We start from the raw sequence: 22,636 nt of genomic DNA, 5'->3' as shown, positions 1-22,636 counted from the left end.
CTGGAGACACTGGAGACTAAGGCTACGTTCACACTAGCGTCGTGTGCAGGCGGCAGAGAGCCGTTTGGGAAGCGTTTTTATCGCTTCCCAAACACCTCGGACAATTCTGCACATTGCAGCACATGGTGCTGTTCTAACGGGAGCGTTAGCATCGCGTTGCGTCGCGGCAAAACGGACACCTCTGGTCAAGTCAGGTGGTGTTGAAGCCTCCTATTCTAGTCTACGGTGCAGCTCTGCAAACGCCTGGCCGGTGTTTGCAGCGCGGTTGCAACGTGGTTGCGGAGCGGTAACACCATTTAAACTTCATTATAGGTGTTTGTGGGGCATTTTTAACACTCAGCAAACGCCTAGCAATCTCTGCTAAACCGCACATGCGGTGTTTGCGGAGCGTTTGCCGAGTGTTAAAAAATGCTCCGCAAACGCCGGACCAACGCTTGCCAAACGCTATAGGGGCGTTTGGCAAGCGTTGGTAAAACAGTCAAGTGTGAACGAGCCCTTAGGAGTCATTGCAAACACAGAATGCTCTGGGGTCACTGGGGATACTGGAGACACAGGTGTCACTGGAGATATAGGAGTCATTGCAAACACAGAATGCTCTGGGGTCACTGAAGGTATTGAAGACACAGGTGTCACTGGAGATATATGAGTCATTGCAAACACAGAATGCTCTGGGGTCACTGAAGGTATTGAAGACACAGGTGTTAATGCAGATATATGAGTCATTGCAAACACAGAATGCTCTGGGGTCACTGGAGACACAGGAGTCACTGGAAACATAAGAGTCACTGCAAGACACAGAATGCTCTGGGTTCCCTGGTGATACTGGAGACACAGGTGTCACTGGAGATATAGGAGTCACTGAGAGACACAGAGTGCTCTGGTGTCACTGGGAATACTGGAGACACAGGTGTCACTGAAAGATATAGGAGTCACTGAGAGACACGGAATGCTCTGGAGTCACTGGAAACACCGTAGACAAAGGAGCCACTGGAGGCATAAGAGTCACTGAAGACTTAGGAGTTACTGAGAGACACAGAAAGTGTGGGGGTCACTGGAAACACTGGAGACAGAGGAATCATTGTGAGGCACAGAAAGCTCTGGGGCAACTGGGGATACTGGAAGCACAGAAGCACTGGTATCCCTGGTGAAACTGTGATCACAGGAGTACGGGGATCACTGGAGTGCACAGGGAACACAAGAGCAGACATTGGAGGCATCAGTGCCTTGGCCTAAACATAGCGAGACATTGCTGCATATCACCTACACTTGCCCTTTTAAGATGGTCCATGAGAGCTGGTTGGCTGCAATGTTGGTTCACCAAGTGGAACCCATGAACGCCACACCATAGATAAGAACTGGTGCTGGATCGAGGATAAGATGAGCTTGGCAACCTTATCCCCGGTAGAGTAGATAGATAGATAGATAGATAGATACATACATACATACATACATACATAGGTAATGGAGTGCATGTAGAGTATGAATAGATTGGTAATGGAGTGTATGTAGAGTATGAATAGATAGGTAATGGAGTGTATGTAGGGTATGAATAGATAGGTAATGGAGTATATGTAGAGTATGAATAGATTGGTAATGGAGTGTATGTAGAGTATGAATAGATAGGTAATGGAGTGTATGTAGGGTATGAATAGATTGGTAATGGAGTGTATGTAGGGTATGAATAGATTGGTAATGGAGTGTATTTAGAGTATGAATAGATAGGTAATGGAGTGTATGTAGGGTATGAATAGATTGGTAATGGAGTGTATGTAGAGTATGAATAGATTGGTAATGGAGTGTATTTAGAGTATGAATAGATAGGTAATGGAGTGTATGTAGAGTATGAATAGATTGGTAATGGAGTGTATGTAGGGTATGAATAGATAGGTAATGGAGTGTATGTAGAGTATGAATAGATAGGTAATGGAGTGTATGTAGAGTATGAATAGATTGGTAATGGAGTGTATGTAGAGTATGAATAGATTGGTAATGGAGTGTATGTAGAGTATGAATAGATAGGTAATGGAGTGTATGTAGAGTATGAATAGATAGGTAATGGAGTGTATGTAGAGTATGAATAGATTGGTAATGGAGTGTATGTAGAGTATGAATAGATAGGTAATGGAGTGTATGTAGAGTATGAATAGATAGGTAATGGAGTGTATGTAGAGTATGAAGACGTAGGATGGATTTTTTCCCTCCAGTAGGTTACAATGAAGCTCCAAGTTTACGGTTGGTTTTATAGAGAATAGTTCAGAACTTTATTGTTCATCTCAGGTTGCAGACGATGAGTTTTCTATTTTCTCTCGGGTTGGGCTGGGTGGAGGAATTGTCTCCGGCACAATGCGGCATCGTTCAGTCACAGTGCGTCTACTAGTCATAAAACTGCATGGGCCCCATGGCGGGCAGATTAGTCATGGTCCTGTTATCGGTTCAGGAAGCGTCTTGTCGGTGAATGATCCTCGTTTGTCTCTCATACACTCAGCATGAGAAGACCGACAGCACAGGGACATCTGTTGGACGGAAGCTGACAAATATTATATGCGATGAAACAAAATCATAAACGTCAGTATGTTATATTTTAGTGCATCGTGTTACCAGAAACATCTGCTGGACAGGATCTGAGACATTAGAACACAAATCTTATAGGACAAGATATGCTGTTTAGATGTATTGAATGATGCTGTATTATATGTATGTACAATGTGGACACGTGCGGTTCGTTTCGTCCCAAATCGAAATTCAGCCGAAATTTATGTTATTCAGAGATGCAGATGTATCCGAATTTCTGAATTACAATAGTGCCGAATTTAACCCCTTCACGCCGGCGCCTCCCGGCCCTTTAAGGGTTTCAGACGCCGGGAGGCGGGGCGGGGTCCCGATCGAAAGAGGAGATCGGGACCTTTCCGTAAGTACCGGACATGTGCGCTCTCAGCACATATGTTCTTTTTTAATAGAACGCAAATGTGCGGCCGCTCGGCGTCTAGGCCCCGACTTCGGGAGGCCGCACATTTGCGTTCGGCTGGAGTGAAGAGGTTAAACTAATCTGAAATAACACAACAAAATGTTGTCTGAAATTCAATTTGAATTCGAAAACGAAATCAAATTTGAAAACAAATTTGAAATACAGACATATTGCTGACTATTACTGATTTCTTGCAAAGGCTATATACATTACTGTTAGAATATAGCTGTCTTCTGAAATTCAAATTTTGAAAAGAACAGAATAGAATAGAAAAAGATAGAGTAAAACAGAACAGTAATAGGATAGAAAATAATAGAATAGAATATAATAGACTAGATTAGAATAGAATAAAATAGACTAGAATAAAATAGAATAAAATAACATAAAATAGAAAGAATATAACTGTCTTCTAAAATTCTAATTTTGAAATGAATAGAATAGAAATATGGAAAAATTGAGTAGAAGAGAATAGAAAAGCATAGAGTAAAATAGAACAGAAAAAGAATAGAAAACAATAGAATATAATAGCATAGAATATTAAATAATAGAATAGAATAGAAAGACTATAACCATCTTCTGAAATCTGAATCAAATCAAATCGAATCAAATCAAATAAAAATAATATAACCGTCTTCTAAAATTCGAATTTTGAAAAGAATGGAATAGAATTATGGAAAAATGGAGTAGAAGAGAATAAAAAAGCATAGAGTAAAATAGAATAGAATAGAAAACCATAGAATATAATAGCATGGAATATTAAAGAATAGAATAGAATAGAAAGACTATAACCATCTTCTGAATCAAATCAAATCGAATCAAATCAAATAAAAACAATATAACTGTCTTCTAAAATTCAAATTTTGAAAAGAATAGAATAGAAATATGGAAAATGGAGCAGAAGAAAATAGAAAAGCATAGAGTAAAATAGAATAGAATAGAAAACAATAGAATATAATAGCATAGGATATTAAAGAATAGAATAGAAAGACTATAACTGTCTTCTGAATCAAATCAAATCAAATCGAATAAAAACAATATAACTGTCTTCTAAAATTCAAATTTTGAAAAGAATAGAATAGAAATATGGAATAATTGAGTAGAAGAGAATAGAAAAGCATAGAGTAAAATAGAACAGAAAAAGAATAGAAAACAATAGAATATAATAGCATAGAATATTAAAGAATAGAATAGAAAGACTATAACCATCTTCTGAATCAAATCAAATAGAATCAAATCAAATATAAACAATATAACTGTCTTCTAAAATTCAAAAAGAATAGAATAGAAATGTGGAAAAATTGAGTAGAAGAGAATAGAAAAGCATAGAGTAAAAAAGAATAGAATAGAATAGAAACCAATAGAATATAATAGCATAGAATATTAAAGAATAGAAAAGAATAGAAATACTATGACCGTCTTCTGAATCAAACCAAATTGAATCAAATCAAATAAAAACAATATAACTGTCTTCTAAAATTAGAATTTTGAAAAGAATGGAATAGAAATATGGAAAAATGGAGTAGAAGAGAATAGAAAAGCATAGAGTAAAACAGAATAGAATAAAAACCAATATAATAGCATAGAATATTAAAGAACAGAATAGAATAACTATAACCGTCTTCTGAATCAAATCAAATCGAATAAAAACAATGTAACTGTCTTCTAAAATTCGAATTTTGAAAAGAATAGAATAAAAATATGGAAAAATGGAGTAGAAGAGAATAGAAAAGCATAGAGTAAAATAGAATAGAATAGAAACCAATAGAATATAATAGCATAGAATATTAAAGAATAGAATAGAAAGACTATAACCATCTTCTGAATCAAATCAAATCAAATCAAATAAAAACAAAATAACTGTCTTCTAAAATTCAAATTTTGAAAAGAATAGAATAGAAATATGGAAAATGGAGCAAAAGAAAATAGAAAAGCATAGAGTAACATAGAATAGAATAGCATAGAATATTAAAGAATAGAATAGAAAGACTATAACCATCTTCTGAAAGAATATAACCAGCTATTCTTCACAATGAATTTGGATCAATTCGATATTTTCAAATACTTCAAATCCATTGGAAAAATTCAAATCCGGTCAAAAACGAATAAACAAAACTAAAGGAAACTAAATGAAAATTTTTTTGTAAAGAATATTACGAATTCTGAACGAAATTAGTAACTTAACGAATCCATCTGAAACTGAACAAATTTTTTCATACTGCACATATCTAGTACAATGTAATTGCAGAAATGAACACGGCGGCCGACCGCTCCTTGACAACCATGTTGTTTACCAGTTGCTAAGGACGCCCACGGCCGCCCAGTCATTGACAACCAAAGTCACACAAAGCACAAAAAGCAAAATGAAAAAAAAAACGCATCAAAAATGGATGTGAAAATAATACAGAATTCCCCTGGAAAATGCAACAACCGCAATCTGCATAGATGGGAACCTAGCCTAAAGGTACGGTTGAAGGGCTGGATTGTGTTGAATAGTAGCTGGAGGAGAATGACAGCCGAGGCAGGAAATATATGAGAGGAGCTGACGGGGAGAGTATGAAGAATTTCAAGAGGTGGGGGGATGGGGGTGGGGGGTCATGGGCAGGGCGGTAGTAGTTGCCCTGGGGCTGGGGGTAGTATCTGAAGATCAGTAAGGTCATAATGGATGGAGCTCCATGGAGCCACCAGAAGCTGGTGAAGGAACTGACAGTAAAGTGCAGCAATTAAAGAGCTAGGAGACAGATGTGAAGGCCCGCAGAGTTCAGGAAGAATCAGAGTGGTGCCGGTGTAATGACAGGCCGTAGCGGAAAGTGTTACAGTAGTAAAGATTGTAAGTTCCTCTGTCCCAGAGCCTGATGGGAATCAATCTTCATAGCCCTATGGATGGCAGCATAGTGGTTTAGTGATTAGCACTTCTTCCCTTCACTACTGGGGTCCTTTGTTTGAAATTCGATCAGGACAATGTCTGCATGGAGTTTGCATGTTCTCCCAGTTCTTGTGCGGGTTTCCTGCCAAATTCCAAAGTGGTCCGCTGTGCTAATTGGCTGCTGTCTAAACTGGCCCAAGGGTAGGTATGTGTCCTTAGAGTGGTACCACCCTCCTAGCGGGAGCTAGTGTTTAATTGCTAGTGAGGAAGGCTGAGTAGCAGCCTGGGTGTAATAGCCAGAAGGTCAAAACTTGGTCAGGAGCTGAGAGGCTCTGCAGGCCAGTCCCTCTGGAATTTCCTCCTGCTCTAGGGCTTTGGAAGGAGGTTCTAGAGGCAGTGGGTGGATCTAAGGAGTGGTTGGCTGTGCTTTTGAGGGACCTCAGCCAATCCTCAACAGAAGGCTTGGCAAGAGGATGGACACCCTTAAAAGTATTAGAGCCTGCTCAGTTGCAGGAGAGTTGGAGAGTTCGGGTGGAAGACAGAGAAAAGGATGTGGGGCTGGAGGAAGGAGGCTACAGGGAGGCCCAGGGGGATGGGACCTACCTGCAGGCATGAAGCTGGAAAGAAGGAAAGCTCAGAGCTCCCTGAGAGAGAACCACCTCTATGACAGGGAAGGAGAGGCCCAGCTGATAGGCCTGGTAGCAGCCATCAGCCCACAGGCTGTAGAGGATCTGAGCAAGTACACCTGCACCCTCTGGGTGGATAGGGGAAGGAGCACTCTGGTGGAAAACCAGATTAGCCACCTGCCAACGACTGTTCATCTCTTAAGGTGACAGGAACCGGGTCCCCTGTTCAGGGATACCTCCTGATTGCTGGGTGAAGAGGAGAAGCTCATCTAGGGTCTGGGGTGGTACATTAAGGAGATGCTGGTTAGTTCTCCAACAAAGACTTTGCTGCAGAGAAGGCTTGTAAATAGTTCCAGGAAGGTTTCCTCAGTTCATCAGTACGCTTGGGCATCGTAACCCTATTCCAGTTTAAATCCCCTAAATGAAACAACAAAACCAAAACTCAAGGACTGATTTCTGACTCTGGATGCAAGCCTGTGTGAAGATGTGTGATGCCTGGCTGTGCAGGACTATAGGGGGACCCAAATCTTCTAGGGCTCCTAAGGGGGTAGTGCTGCAGAGTGTAAGCCCCTTGAGGTCAGGGACTGATGTATAGGTACAGCATGTAAAGCGCTGTGTAAATTGTTGGCGCTCTATAAATATCTGCAACCAGGGGCAGACTGACCATTTGGAAACTCAGGCACTGCCCGAGGGCCCGGGGTCAGTAGGGGGCCCCATGAGATGCCCCTGGTACCTTTTTCATAGGCTTTTTTTAGTTTGGGCAAGGACACAGGGGCCCCATGATCCCCTATTGCTCGGGGGCCCCATGAGTCGTCAGTCCGCCCCTGCCTGCAACAAATAAAGGCCGTTATAATATGTTTGAACGATCTAAAATGTTTAAAGTAGACTAAAGTGGCATGTAACGGGCTGTAGGTCTGTGGGTGGGTGCAGCAGGGGTGGCGGTAGTGAAGACAGAGTCTGGTCGCAGATAAGCTCAGAACTTGTATTGCAGAGAATGCCAACTACAAACAGCCCCGGCAGGAGAGCGCTGCTAGGGGAACACTCCCAGTTCACGTCAAGGCAGAGAGGCAGCGGGTGAAGATGTACTGACGGAGTCTGTCTTCAGAGGGTGGAATGCAGCCTGGCTCATCCAGTTCCAAAAATTCCAAAAAGGAGGCTACAGTACAGTATTGCAAGTCCCTAGCCTGTCTCTACTCATCTGGAACCTTTTCCTGTTGCTATCACCTTCCCTGAGAAGTGGGTACTCTTTCACAAACATTCACACCAAACCCAGGAGCCAGGGTCTTTAATAGACTCTGCGACACCCAAGATGGCCATCAGAGTCACATGGGTGGCCTGTATTCCATCAAATCGTCGTTCTAGTGACTTAGGAAGCTATAGAGGAACCATGTTCCTCATGATTTCCTCTCCCTCTGCATTGCCGAACCACCTGCAGTGGAGACAGCAGACTTCACCTGCCTACAGGTTTCTTGGATGCCTCATTCTGCTTTCCTGTGGAGTATTTAGGACCCTAGTGGGAGGGGCTGCTGTTAGGCGGTGGTTGCGAGTGGAGAAGGTCTCATGAAGGACCCATTTCTCTAAACTGCAAACTACCTGTTGGTGGATAATTTCCCCATTGGGGGAAACCAATGGGCTCCACCTTGGGAGAAGGGACTCAGAAGGATATCCTTTATATATTATTATTATTATACAGTATTTATATAGCGCCAAAGGGTTTGCTCAGCGCTGTACAGTAGCAAGGGGGGACAGAACATGAGACAAGACAGTAACAATACAATACACGAGGGTTCGAGGGCCCTGCTCTTTCGAGCTTACAATCTAGGAGGGAGGGGAAGGTGGTACAGGAGGAAATGGCTGTGGGGGATGGGGTGGTGAGAGGAGTGGAGGAGGTTAGTTGTTAGGTGAGGTCAGGTATTAGGTGAGGTTGGGGTAGGCTTCTCTGAAGAGGAGGGTTTTCAGGGTGCGCCTGAAGGTGAGGAGGGTAGGTGACAGTCTGATGGATTGGGGGAGGGAGTTCCAGAGGATGGGGGAAGTCCTAGAGAAGTCCTGCAATCGGGCGTGGGAGGAGGAGACCAGGGAGCTAGAGAGTAGGAGGTCCTGTGAGGAGCGGAGGGCACGGGTAGGGTAGTATTTGGGTATCAGGTCAGTTATGTAGTTTGGGGTGGCGTTGTGAATGGCTTTGTAGGTCAGAGTTAGCAGTTTGAATTTGATGCGTTGGCCAACCGGGAGCCAATGAAGGGATTGGCAGAGGGGGGAGGCAGATGTGGAGTGGTTGGTGAGGTGGATGAGTCTAGCCGCGGAGTTTAGGATCGACTGGAGTGGGGTAGCGTTCGTTTAGGTAGGCCAGTGAGAAGGGAATTGCAATAGTCCAGGCGTGAGATAATGACGGCGTGTACGAGTTGTTTGTTGGTGTCTGGGGTGAGGAATGTGCGTATCTTCGAGATGTTGCGGAGGTGGAGCCTGCAAGATCTAGATAGCATTTGGATGTGAGGTAGGAAGGAGAGGTGGGAGTCCAGGGCTTTGGCGTGTGGGGTGGGAGAGATGGTGGCGTTGTTAGTAGTGATGGAGAGGATGGGGGGGGGAGCGCGGGGTGGGGGGAAGACCAGGAGCTCGGATTTGGATAGGTTAAGTTTGAGGAAATGGAGCGACATCCAGTCTGATATGTCGTTTAGGAGGTGGGCGATGCAGGCAGAGAGTGAGGGGGTGAGGTGGGGGGTGGAGAGGTAAATTTGGGTGTCGTCGGCATAGAGGTGGTAATTGAAGCCGTGGGAGTGAATAAGTTTGCCAAGGGAGGAGGTATAGATGGAGAAGAGGAGGGGCCCGAGGACAGAGCCTTGGTGGACCCCGACAGAGAGGGGGAGGGAGGGGGAGGTGGCAGTGTTGTAGGTGACGCTGAAGGAGCGTTGGGAAAAGTAGGAGGAGAACCAGGAGAGAGCAGCGTCCCTGATGCCAAGGGAGTGCAGTTTGGCAAGGAGGAGAGGGTGGTCAACAGTGTCGAAAGTCGCGGTGAGGTTGAGGAGCAGGAGGATAGAATAGTGGCCATTGGCTTTGGCGTTTAGGAGGTCATTGGCGATTTAAAGTAGGGCGGTTTCGGTGGAGTGCAGAGGATGGAAGCCAGACTGTAGGGGGTCAAGGAGGTTGTTGTCAGTGAGGTGGGCGCTTAGGCGATTGTAGGCCAGGCGCTCAAGGAGCTTGGAAGTGTAAGGCAGGAGGGAGATGGGTCTAAGGTTGTTAAGGTTAGTGGGGTCAAGGCAGGGTTTTTTGAGTATGGGGGTGATATATGCCAAGTGTGGGTTCTGAGGATCTCCTCCTGTTGACCTTAAATAGCAGAAGAGTTGTTAAAACCGTGAACAAAGGATATACTGCAATGCTGTTATCATTGCTGAGGGATAAGAAAATTTTCCAAACGCCAGAATCTGCTAGAAGTGGTGGGCTATAGAGTAAGTTTAGAATAGTGGTGTAGACTAATCTGGCTTTGTCATGTTGGAAACTTCCCATGTCCGTGTAGGGCAAGGTTGTGGTACACTATCTTAGGGCACTAATGGCCACTACTCTATATTCTTTCTACTTGACCTCTCTGTGGCTTTTGATACTGTTGACCATCCTCTCCTCAAAAAACTCCACTCTCTTGGCCTCCGAGACTCTGCTCTCTCCTTGTTCTCCTGCTACCTATCTCAGCGTTCCGTCAGCGTTACCTATAACTCTGTCTCCTCCTCTCCACTTCCTCTTTCTGTAGGGGTCCCTCAAGGTTCTGTCCTTGGACCCCTTCTCTTCTCCATCTACACCTCCTCCCTTGGTCACTTGATAAACTCCCATGGCTTGAAGTACCATCTCTATGCTGATGAAATACAAATCTATCTTTCTACTCCTCACCTCACCCCTTCAGTCTCCTCTCGCATTACTAACCTACTAAGTGACATATCGGCATGGATGTCACTCCACTTACTCAATTTCAATCTTTCTAAAACAGAGCTCTTAGTATTCCCCCCAGCCCGTGCCCCCTCCCCTGACTTCTCCATCAAGAGCAGTAATACAACCATCAGTCCCTCCCCTCATGCCAGGGTACTAGATGTAATCCTGGACTCCCATCTGTCCTTTCAGCCCCAAATCCAATCGCTGTCCAAATCATGTAGACTTCACCTCCGCAACATCTCCAAGATACGACCGTTCCTAACCTCTGAAACTACTAAGCAACTTATCCACTCCCTTGTTATCTCTCGCTTGAAAATTGTAACTCCCTCCTCATTGGCCGACCTCATCGCAGGCTATCCCCTCTTCAGTCTATCATGAATGCTGCTACCAGACTCATCCACCTTACTAACCGTTCTGTATCTGCCACCCCTCTCTGCCAATCCCTCCACTGGCCTCCATTCAGTGTCCTCCACTCCTCTCTGCCAATCCCTCCACTGGTCTCCATTCAGTTTCCTCCATCCCTCTCTGCCAATCCCTCCACTGATCTCCATTCAGTGTCCTCCATCCCTCTCTGCCAATCCCTCCTTTGGTCTCCATTCAGTGTCCTCCACCCATCTCTGCCAATCCCTCCACTGGCTTCCCATTACCCAACGAATACAATTCAAAACATCAACAATAACATATAATGCCATTTGTAACCCTGCCCCAAATTACATCACCAATCTTGTCTCCAAATATCACCCAAATAGTCCTCTCCACTCCCCCCATGACCTCCTGCTCTCTAGCTCCCTTATCTCCTCCTCCCATGCTCATCTCCAGGACTTCTCCAGAGTCTCCCCCATCCACTGGAACTCTCTACCCCAATCTATCGAATCAGCTACTTCTTCAGGGAAGCCTATCCTACCTTCAGCTAATAATGGAATCTTCTATTCCTCCTGTCAGTTCATCCCCCACAGTTATTACCTTTTGTACCACTAGCCCCTCCCTCTTAGATTGTAAGCTTCAAGGAGCAGGGCCCTCCTAACCCTCATATTGAACTGTATTGTTGCTGTATTGTCTCCCTTTATATTGTAAAGTGCTGAGCAAACTGTTGGCTGTATAATAATAATAGTAATAATAATAATAAGGCTTTCTGAGTGTGAGTGGGAGAGCTCCAGATAGACTGGTTAGGAGGCCACTCTTTGGTTGAGGGGTTTGAGTTCCCAGGGACCAGAAGGAAGAGAAATCTCCTGAGTTCAGGAAAAGATGTCAGATAGAACTGGAGTCCTGAACTTGGGAAAATGATTCTGGATAGCCCTGGAGTCACATTGTTACATATTCACATAGTTATCTGATTGAAAAAAATCCATCCAGTGCAACCAACAGAGAGAAAAAATTGGTGAGAGGATTTGCTAGGCCTGATGTCCTGTACTCGGGCAAACTTTGGCAAATGGCTCTTTATTGACTGACACAACTTTGGAGTACTGAACTTTGAGAAATAATTTCAGATAGCTCTTCTGTCCTTACTTTGGGGATAGCCCTGGAGTCCTGAACTTGAAGAAACGATTTCAGATAGCCTTGGAGTCCTGAATTTAGAGAAATTATTTTGGATAGCCCTGGAGTCCTGAACTTGGAGAAATGATTTCAGATAGCCCTGGAGTCCTGAACTTGGAGAAATGATTTCAGATAGCCCTGGAGTCCTGAACTTTGAGAAATTATTTCAGATAGCCCTGGAGTCCTGAACTTTGAGAAATTATTTCAGATAGCTCTTCTGTCCTTACTTTGGGGATAGCCCTGGAGTCCTGAACTTGGAGAAACGATTTCAGATAGCCTTGGAGTCCGGAACTTAGAGAAATGATTTCAGATAGCCCTGGAGTCCTGAACTTGGAGAAATTATTTTGGATAGCCCTGGAGTCCTGAACTTGGAGAAATTATTTTGGATAGCCCTGTAGTCCTGAACTTGGAGAAATTATTTCAGATAGCCCTGGAGTCCTGAACTTGGGGAAGAGATTTTGGGTAGCTCTGGAGTTCTGAATTCAGAGAAATGATTTAGAATAGCCCTGGAGTCCAGAACTTGGGGAAATAATTTCAGGTGGCCCTGGAGCCCTGAACCTAGAAAGCTGATTTCAGATAGCACTACAAACACCCCGTGTGTGGATCTAGCTAATGGCTCTTTATTGACTCAGATTCTACAGAGCTCTCCAGAAGACTCTCAGAGCAGTGGCTGACAAAGACTTTCCACAGATAAATTGTCCTAAACTTGGGGAAATGATTTTGGATAGCCCTTTGCTGAATTATATAGGTCCACCAAATATCTGTTCTGCAGAAGTTGATTCTCGTGAAGCTCACACTACATGCACCCACTCAGCACTGCTTTCCAGGAATTTAGAGACCCCATCACACTCATCCCAATGGTACAAACACCCCCGTGCCATGTGTGGATTTAGCTAATGGCTCTTTATTGACTCAGCTCCTACAGACCTCTCCAGAAGACTCTCAGAGTATTGACTGGCACAACATTGGCTGATAAAGACTTTCCACAGATAAACTGTCCTAAACTTGGGGAAATGATTTTGGATAGCCCTTCGCTGAAGTATATAGGTCCACCAAATGTCTGTTCTGCAGAAGTTGATTCATGTGAAGCTCACACTACATGCCCCCACTCAGCACTGCTTTCCAGGAATTTAGAGACCCCATCACACTCATCCCCATGGTACAAACACCCCGTGCCATGTGTGGATCTAGCTAATGGCTCTTTATTGACTCAGCTCCTACAGAGCTCTCCAGAAGACTTTCAGAGTATTGACTGACACAACAATGACTGATAAAGACTTTCCACAGGTGAATTGTCTGGCGGGAAGTGCCTTTTATCTTTGGGGTGGGAGGAGATTGAATATTCTCAGTTTGTTTTCCCTTCTTCCATTATAGAAATCAGTAAACAGTCATGGTTGCCCTAATCAGAGGTCTAGCTATTACAGGCATGGACACCTTGAAACTGAAACCGAAGAAGGGTGAAAACTAGGTGCTGGATACAAATCTTCGGGGGCGTCTGTTAAAGTGACCATAAACGATATCCTTGTTCTCCAAAAATAATCCACCCAACGTCCTTTATTTATTGGCTCTGTACACATTTGTTCATTAACTCATTTCTTACTGTGTTGTTCTACCTCCTTGTAACTTCCCCCGTGAGCTCCCGAACCTCTAATAGACGGATCGAAAATTGGCCGATTTTCGCACCGTTAGTGGGTTAATTGGTCGGCCGTTTTTTGGGCTTTTTGCACATTTTTGTATCGAGCATGTTGGAAAATTTGCGGCCGATTTTGACGATTGGCCGATTTTCCCGGCAATGATGGGCAAATCGGCCGATCGTTTTACCGATAAAAAAATCTGCGCATGAGCCGTGACCTGCAAGAAGAAGAAATAGAAGAAGAGAAGAAGAGGAAAAATAAAAAGAAGAGGAAGCAAAAGAAGAAGAAGAAAAATAAAAGAAGAAAAGAAGAGGAAGAAGCAGAAGAGGGAGAAAAAGAAGAAGAAGAAGAAAAAGAGGAAGAAGAAGAAGAAGAAAAAAAGAAGAAGAAGAAAAAGAAGAAGATGAAGAAGAAGAAGAAAAAGAAGAAGATGAAGAAAAAGAAGAAAAAGGAGAAGAGAAAAAGAAGAAGATGAAGAAGAAGAAGAAAAAAGAGGAAGAAGAAGATGATGAAGAAGAAAAAAGAAGAAGAAGCAGAAGAAAAAGAAGAAGAGAAGAAAAGAAGAAGAATAAAATTAGAAGAGACGAAAAATAAGAAGAAGATAAAGAAAGAAGAAGCAGAAAATAAGAAGAAAACGAAGAAGAAGAAGGAAAAGAAGAAGCAAAAGAAGAAGAAGAAGAAAAAGAAGAAGAAGAAGAAGAAAAGAAGAAGAAGAAGAAGAATTCCAGTCTGCTATTATATTTTACATGAAAAAGTCTTGCGGTTGCAACAATGTATCCATTTGTATCCGAATAAAAACATCTGTATTTGAAATGGATACAAATGGATACATTGTTGCAACTGCAAGACTTTTTCATGTAAAATATAATAGCGGAGCTCTTCTCTGCAGGGACAGAAGTAATTATGGGGTTAAATGCCAGCATTAGACAGGACGAAATTTTTTTTACCTTTGGTGGTAACGTCGGCCAATCGAACGAACGATTTTTCTTTTTTTTTTTTAAAAAGTCTGGTTTTTGACCCGTCTATGGCCTGCTTAAGTCCCATAGTCCATAGATCAGTTCAGGACCGAGCAAGGAGAACAGCATATACTGGCGCAAAGGAAATAAACCGGAACAGTAGGGAACGTAAGAATCCCAGGTATGGATATTTTTACATAGTTACATTGTTTCAGCTTGCACCAAGGTAACCATGTATATACTATACCTGTGGGATCCCCTGTCGGGTTGAAATCCCTGCGGTGAGCAACTCTACTCCAGTGATCTCCACTATCTTCTGGGTCCCGTGCCAAGCAGCCCAACACAGGAGGTCGGCCGCACGGTAGAGGCGCCATTCTGAGATCGATTTGCATTTTCTCAGTGGATTCAAGGCATTCTCTGAATGGACAAGGCAGAGAACATAACACCATCCTGCCTCTCCACCTTGTCCAATCAGAGAATGCTTTGCACTCATTGAGCGAATGTAAACTGATCTTTAAATGACACCCATGCCGAGCGGCTGACATCCTCTGTTTGTGATGCAGCAGGCAGTCGCATGACACAGGACCTGGGAGCTAGTGGAGATCACTGTAGTAGTGGTGTAGTAGCTGTGTCTGCTTCAGTGATTTCCAGTTTCTAAAGGGATATGTATGGCATATGGTATATAGCAGAAAAAAGTTTTGTTTCAATTTGTTATTTAAATCATAAATGTACTGCGGGCGGGCGGCCTGTTTGCCCTGGATCACATACATGTACATGATCCAGCATCCCCGGGTAGAGGGCACTAGTGCCCCCGCCTAGTGTGTGCTGTCATTTGATATAGCACAAGTCAGTCACCAGGTCCCGACTAATGATTTATGGCCAGGGCCTGCTGATCCACTTAGCGAATGACAGCATAGAGCCCTGTGTTTACTAACAACACAGAGCTCTGTATAAGGAGCAGTGATGTGGTTGTTTTTTTCTCCCTGCAAAGCAGGGATTAAAATCAGCTCCGTCTACAGTGCATCCAGCGCTTCAGTTTTGCCACATTTTGTTATGTTACAGTCTCATTCCAAAATGGTTTAAATTAATTTTTTCCTCAACATTCTACAATCAATACCCCATAATGACAAAGTGAAAAAAGTTCATTTTGAAATCTTTGCAATTTATTAAAAATTAAAAAATGAAAAAAAAAACCCATGTTCATACTTATTCCCAGCCTTTGCTCAATACTTTGTTGGAGCCCCTTTAGCACCAATTACACCTCAAGTCGTTGTGAATATGATGCTACAAGCTTGGCACACCTATTTTTGGGCAATTTCTCCCATTCTTCTTTGCAGGACCTCTCAAGCTCCATCAGGTTTGATGGGGAGCGTTGGTACATAGCCATTTTCAGATCTCTCCAGAGATGTTCAATCGGGTTCAAGTCTGGACTCTGGCTGGGCCACTCCAGGACATTCACAGAGTTGGCCCGTAGCCACTCCTTTGTTACTGAGGCTGTGTGCTCAGGGTCGTGGGTCCTGTTGAAAGATAAACAGTCACCCTAGTCTAAGGTCCAGAACACTCTGGAACAAGTTTTCATCAAGGATGTCCCTGTACATTGCTGCATTCATCTTTCCTTCGATCCTGACTAGTCTCCTAGTTCTTGCCACTGAAAAACATCCCCACAGCATGATGATGCCACCACCATGCTTCACTGTAGGAATGGTATTGGCCAGGTGGTGAGCGGTGCCTGGTTTCCTCCAGACATGGCGCTTGGCATTCAGGCCAAGGAGTTTAATCGTTGTTTCATCAGACCAGAGAGTTTTGTTTCTCATGGTCTGAGAGTCCCTCAGGTGCCTTTTGGCAAACTCCAGGCGGGCTGCCATTTGCCTTTTACTGAGACGTGGCTTCCGTCTGGCCACTCTACCGTAAAGGCCTGATTGGTGGAGTGCTGAAGAGATGGTTGTTCTTCTGGAAGGTTCTCCTCTCTCCACAGAGAAACGCTGGAGCTCTTTCAGAGTGACCATCGGGTGCTTGGTTACCTCCCTGGCTTCCATCTGGCCACTCTACCATACAGGCCTGATTGGTGAAGTGCTGAAGAGATGGTTGTTCTTCTGGAAGGTTCTCCTCTCTCCACAGAGAAACGCTGGAGCTCTTTCAGAGTGACCATCGGGTGCTTGGTTACCTCCCTGGCTAAGGCCCTAAATGCCCTGGTCATGAAGGGGGTAAAATCTTCTGGAGCTTAAGTGGCCAATATAGGCTTTAATATCACTTTAATCCATATGAATAAAAGTTGACTGCTGTAAGCACCCCCATCACTGTTATGTGGTTTGTCCCAACGTCCTGTATTCACCTCTTTTGCTGGACAGCTTGGCCTGGAAAGAAGTGGAAAAATAACATATTTACTGGCAGCATCAACAGGAAATAAAACTATGAGGTACCAAAAAAAAAACCTGTTGTGTTGCTGCTACTGACAAACTGCATTATTTGTATAATTTTTGAGTTCCACTTTAATAATCGTATGAATGTTGTATAATGAAATGGAGTTTTTATTCCATGTGTTTGTGTTTGTTTGGAAAAAAAACGGGTGACATACAAATCACTTTGGCGGGGGTCTCTGCACATCCCTCCATGAGCAATGTATTTGGTATTGACTTTCTGCTCCGTAGGAAAGTCTGGAGATCAATGATTAATCTAAAAAGTGATTGAACTAGAGAGCTGCAATTCATCTTAATCATGAGATTCTCTCAGACAAATCCATATATTCATTGGACAGACCGTAAACGAAAGATAATTTAGTGGAGGTGAACAGTGACCCGAGACCCTGAGCAATGTAAGTGGTGTGTGTGTGGTGGGGGAGGGAATTGGGGGCAGAAAAATGTTGCATCACTCCTACCCATGGGACCATGGTAGACCTCAAAGTTCTGTTCCAGTGCAGGGTAGTACTTATCTGTATTAGCTGCTGTTGAAAATGGGTGTTGGGTAATGGTCCTTCCATGAACCTTCCATGTCCATGCCTTCCATGTCTTCCATGCCTTCCATGCTTTCCATATCCTTCCATGCCTTCCATGTCTTCTATGTCTTCCATGCTTTCCACATCCTTCCATGTCTTCTATGTCTTCCATGCTTTCCATGTCTTCTATGCCTTCCATGCTTTCCATATGCTTACATGCCTTCCATGTCTTCCATGCTTTCCATATCCTTCCATCTGTTTCATACCTTCCATGCCTTCCATGTCTTCCAAGCTTTCCATATCCCTCCAGGCCTTCCATGCTTTCCATATCCTTCTATTACTTCCATGCTATCCATATCCTTCCATGCTTTCCATATCCATCCATGCCTTCTATGTATTTTATGCTTTCCATATTCTTCAATGCGTTCCATGCTTTCCATATCTTTTCATGCCTTCCATGTCTTCCATGCTTTCCATATCCCTCCATTCCTTAAATGCTTTCCATATCCTTCTATGACTTCCCTGCTTTCCATATCCTTCCACCATGCCTTCTAAGCTTTCCATATCCATCCATGCCTTCTATGTATTCTATGCTTTCCATATTCTTCCATGCTTTCCATATCCCTCCATGCCTTCCATGCTTTCCTTATCCTTCCATGCCTTCCATGCTTTCCATATCCCTTTATGCCTTCCATGCTTTCCATATCCTTCTATGTCTTCCATGCTTTCCATATCCCTCCATTCCTTCCATGCTTTCCATATCCTCCTATGACTTCCTTGCTTTCCATATCCTTCCACCATGCCTTCCAAGCTTTCCATATCCTTCCATGCCTTCTATGCTTTCCATATCTTTCTATGCCTTCCATGCTTTCCATATCCTTCCATGCCTTCCATGTTCTTCCAGAGACCAATAAATGTAGAAGAAGTGCATGATTAAGTCAGTAAAGGAAAAACAGCCAAAAAAAAGAATACCCCGCCCCCCCCTCCCTCCCTTCTATTGTTGCCATCCTAAATAATGTGGTTTCATCCAGTAGAGTTGGATGCATTGGATCAATGTAATGTTCTTACTTGTTACAAGTATTGGTTTAGCTTTATGGTTCATATAATTTAAAAAAAATTGAATTGATTACACTTCAGCTCCGGAAAAGATTTTACCCCTTGCATGACCCGGCCATTTTTTGCTACGTGCCACTGCGCTACTTTAACCCCTTGGCGCCGGCGCCTCCCGTGCCTTTAAGGGTTTCAGAAGCCAGAAGGCGGGGCGGAGTTTTAAGGACATGTGACCTCCGTGATTTGCTATCACGGAGGTCACATGATCGGGAAAGGTCCCAATCGAAGGAGGAGATCGGGACCTTTCCGTGAGTACCGGACATGCGTGCTGGCTCTCTCTGCAGCAGCTCAAAGTCAGCAGGAGGGAGATGAGAAGAAGACGGCTTTCAGCTGCTGCAGAGAGAACCATACAGGGGATCGGTTCCAGTAATTGAAGTGAATAATCCACAGATACAAAAATAAATGAATAATGCCAGTGCCAGCCGCTATCACCTCTTCGTTATACCACAGAAAATTGCATACTGATCAATATTGGTGAAGCGCTATGCTCAGTATCATAATAAAGTGCAATAAATAATACAAACAAATAATAAATACCCCTACAGTGAGCTCTGTGCCACAAACTACAAATAAATATATGTAAACTAGAATAAATTATATATACAAGTGCAGTAAAAATGATTAAATAATACAAATAAAATAAATTAATGAATATACAGTGATTAAGTGTTATAAAATCACACTTGTGATATTGTGCAAATACTCATTGATATTAACCCCCCTGGCGGTCTGATTATGTCCATATTTCTGTGCTCAAAGCGGTACATTTTTTTGCATGGAAATATGTATTTTTTTTATTGTAGGCCTGTCATTTTTAGGAATAACTCACTGAAATCTGTCCGAACAAGAGTCTAATAAACATCCCGGGGATGATAAAATTTAAAACACGAAATCATAAATTATAATTTAATAAATAATCATAAAAAATAATAATATAATAATAATACATTTAATTCAATAATATAATCAAACCAAAAACACTGAAATTTGAAATAGAGCGCCAAGTTCTCACATCGCTGAGCAAAGTCGCAAAATCGTTTTCAGTGTCTGGTGACGAATTTCCCCCACGAATCATTATCACTCAATTCTGCAAGTGGTTCTGATTTACTATCGCTGTTCTCTAGCCGGTCTAAAACCGCTTTTGACCTAAAGGGACGCTTTTTGGACGCCATGGACGTTTCTCAGTTTCCAGGCAGAAAGAACAGTAAAAATGCAGGCAGGGCGCCGGACAAAGCACTCGGGACAAAATGTATGTGAAATGGTTTGATACAGGAATGTTATACTATGTGATTTTAGTGAATTTAGTGAATGTCACTTTTTGTCATTTTCAAATTTCCCGCCAGTTCCGTCCCCCGTACGTCCCGACGTCGCAGGGAACGGAACCCGGATGACAGATGCCGGTATCCGCCGGATTACATTGCTGGGGACACTGCAGGAGGGACATCGCGGGAGCAATGTAAGAGAAGAACAGATCCCGGAGCAGCGCCGCATGGTAAGCCCGAGTGTAGCTCGGGGTTACCGCTTTTGGTGCTGAAACTTTACCCCGAGATACACTCGGGAATACCGCCAGGGGGGTTAATGATAAACCAATCAAGCAAATAACTAGACCAATAAACTGAAATATACAGTGATGTGTCACTTAATCTATTTACACAAAGTGCCAGGTGCTAAAATATATAAAAAATATAAAACATACATATAATAATCAATCCACAATGAAGTGACAATGCTCCAGATATATATATATATAAAAAATATATATAAAAACAGTCCACAAAAAAGTGCAAGCCAGTATGTGCAAATAATCATTATATTGTGCAAAACGTGCTTCACTTCTCCACTCCAGGCTTGATATGTGCTCAGGTGACACTCTAGTATATCTATCCTTAAATGGCTAGAGTGCCTCCTCACCTCCTTAACTCGACCCCTAGGGGCCACTGCTCATTTTGATAATAGGAAATTCCACTCCTGGAGGGGTCTCTACCTCCTGGCTCCACTGGCTTCACTGTCTCCACATAGACTCCACTGACAGTACTGGTACTCCTCTAAAGTTGTGATCAGCGTAGTAGGACTCACATGTGTGTGGTAAATACCAAGGCCATAGAAGGATACACAAAGAAGACCTCCATAGTGTAATACAGTTTAATCTCAGTGTCAAAAAAATGCCAAAAATCCAAAAATGCGCACTCACATGTGATCTGCTACAGCTCAGCGGTTTCCCATGTGCTATGGGTGTACTTGAGAGACGATGGGTGTATATAGATGGCGTCTACTCGGAACCGGAAATACGTCACCGCGCTCTACGCGTTACTCCATGATAGTCACGTGGCTTCCTCAGGATAGCGTGATGGTGACAAGGGCTTCTATTTATAATAGGATGCAGGGGCGGACTGACCATTTGGAAACTCGGGCACTGCCCGAGGGCCCGGGGTCAGTAGGGGGCCCCATGAGATGCCACTGGTACCTTTTTCATAGGCTTTTTTTGAGTTTGGGCAAGGACACAGGGGCCCCATGATCCCCTATTGCCCGGGGGCCCCATGAGTTGTCAGTCCGCCCCTGATAGGATGTTAATTAGACCTAGAGGCGTGTACTTCACCTCCATCTTGTTGTGGTCTATTGTTCAACCCGGCGGCCATATTACTGGCTACCTAATCGCTCACCAATATGCATCTCAATACTGTGCAAGTACCCAGAAATGTTTGTAAATCTTACATGTGTATGGGACCTATTTATTTCTAATTATTAATGTCCATTACCATAAATAAGGTGCATAGGTACCGATCATCCTCCCTGCCTACATCCGATTCACCCAGCTGTCTGGGCCCCCCTGCTGGCCTTGGCCCCATACAGGAGGAATGGCGGTACCCCCTTGTCCACGGCCCTGCCTGACTCTCCAGTTTTCATATGCTCATTAAGCCCGGGTTCACATATATGTGGTGTGGTATATCGCATGTGATTCACACAGGAACCATACCGCATTCCTTCATCACATGCGATTTGTGTGCGGTGCGATTTTAGCTGTATATTTTGTATGGTTCTAATCACACCGCACCCGCACCAAAAACGTGCAGGACCCTTTTTTGGGTCCGCACTAGAATCAGATCGCACGGGTATTCACACCTATGTGCTCCGATTCTGCACATTGCACCTCGTTTTGTGGACCGATTTTGGGGTGTTGTTAACTTAACCACTTGCCATCCGCCTGCTGTTTCACTGTGTCCAGGAGCGGGTTGCCGTTCATAAACGGCACCCGCTATTTCTAATTGTGCGCACTCCCTGGGAGCTCGCAGCACCGCGATCCGGTGCCCGCTGTGTCCTCCGGACACAGTGAAACACCGGTCGTCGGACGGGACGTCTGTACGAGGTCCCGATCATGTGATCACTGATTGGCCACTTGTGACATCATTGCTTACTACGTGTGAAATCTGTGAATGATCACAGAGATCACATGGTACAGGGCTATTCACAACAGCCTTGTACCATGTGACAAGCTGTGACCAATCACAGCTCACTCAGTAGTTCTCAATGGCTGCAAGAATACAGCCAGAGAGAAAGAGAAATGATTGCTTTTACAGCCTTTATGGGTGTAAAAGCAATCACTGTGAAAAAAAAAAAAATCTTCATCATCCCCCACAAGTAGTACAGTGTCACCATGGTGACTGCTGGGGTGACGGTATGTAAAAAACAAAACAAAAAAAAACCCATAAATAATAATATAAAAAAATAAAATAAAAATGTAAAAAAAAGTTTAAAAATTATCATTTTTGGTTATAAACTAATTTGGCGTATTTTTTTTTTTTTACTAAAAAGATACCAGAATAAATTTTGGCCAAGATTTATGATGAAATATTATTTATTTGCAAAATTTTATAAGAAAAACACTTTTTTCAAAATTTTTGGACTTTTTCATTTATATAGCAAAAAAAATAAAAATCCCAGCGGTGAATAAATACCACCAAAATAAAGCTTTATCTGTCTCAAAAAAATGGTAAAAAATTCATATGGGTACAGTGTTGCACGACCGCGCAATTGTCATTCAAAGTGTGATAGCGCTGAAAGCTGAAAATTGCCCTGGACAGGAAGGGGGTGAAAGTGTCCGGACTGG

This window comes from Staurois parvus, unplaced genomic scaffold, assembly GCF_062004578.1.
Source record: "Staurois parvus isolate SC_StPar_1 unplaced genomic scaffold, SC_StPar_1.0 ptg001235l, whole genome shotgun sequence".
Taxonomy (NCBI): domain Eukaryota; kingdom Metazoa; phylum Chordata; class Amphibia; order Anura; family Ranidae; genus Staurois; species Staurois parvus.
The sequence above is the reverse complement of the archived record's forward strand: the minus strand, read 5'-3'. Positions refer to the sequence as shown.